Raw genomic sequence first — 687 nt, 5'->3', positions numbered from 1 at the left:
ATATATATATATATATATATATATATATATATATATATATATATATATGTGTGTGTGTATATGTATAAACCTTTTGGCGTAGAAATGTCGTTAATGGGATTAGAAAAGAGGAAAAAAGGTCATGTGAACGGAGAATTAATATTATATATATATATATATATATATATATATATTGAGTGTCACTTTCCGGAGAAAAAGAGAAAGGAAATATATAGTAAGTGATTAGAGAAGTGTGAAAGTGATCGATTAAATCGGAATATTTTATCTTTATTTCTTATAAACTACATGCATTCTAGAAATCAAGTAAATTCACAATGATATAATGTTATTTCTCGCATTTGAGATTCTTGTGTTCTAGATTGATACAAGCGATCTTGCCCTAGATTTACCTTTTTTTTCCAATTTAATTGTTTGTTATTCCGTGGCAAGCACTCCATAAAAATCATTATACACATACATACATTCACACACACACACATATTGAATACTATCTTGGGTTTGTATTTTTAGTTTCTGTATAGTATTTACATTATTAAAACATAGTATAGCGTATGATAAAAAGTTAAAGTTCATCAATATATCAATTATCGGATGATAATTACCATGCATGCCCTAATTATATAAACGCATGCAATTCAATCGTACAAAAGTTGTTTATTAAACAATGATTTAATTAAGTAAACCGCG

Source organism: Tarenaya hassleriana, unplaced genomic scaffold, assembly GCF_000463585.1.
Source record: "Tarenaya hassleriana unplaced genomic scaffold, ASM46358v1 Cleome5, whole genome shotgun sequence".
Classification (NCBI taxonomy): Eukaryota; Viridiplantae; Streptophyta; class Magnoliopsida; order Brassicales; family Cleomaceae; genus Tarenaya; species Tarenaya hassleriana.
This window is presented reverse-complemented; position numbering follows the sequence as displayed.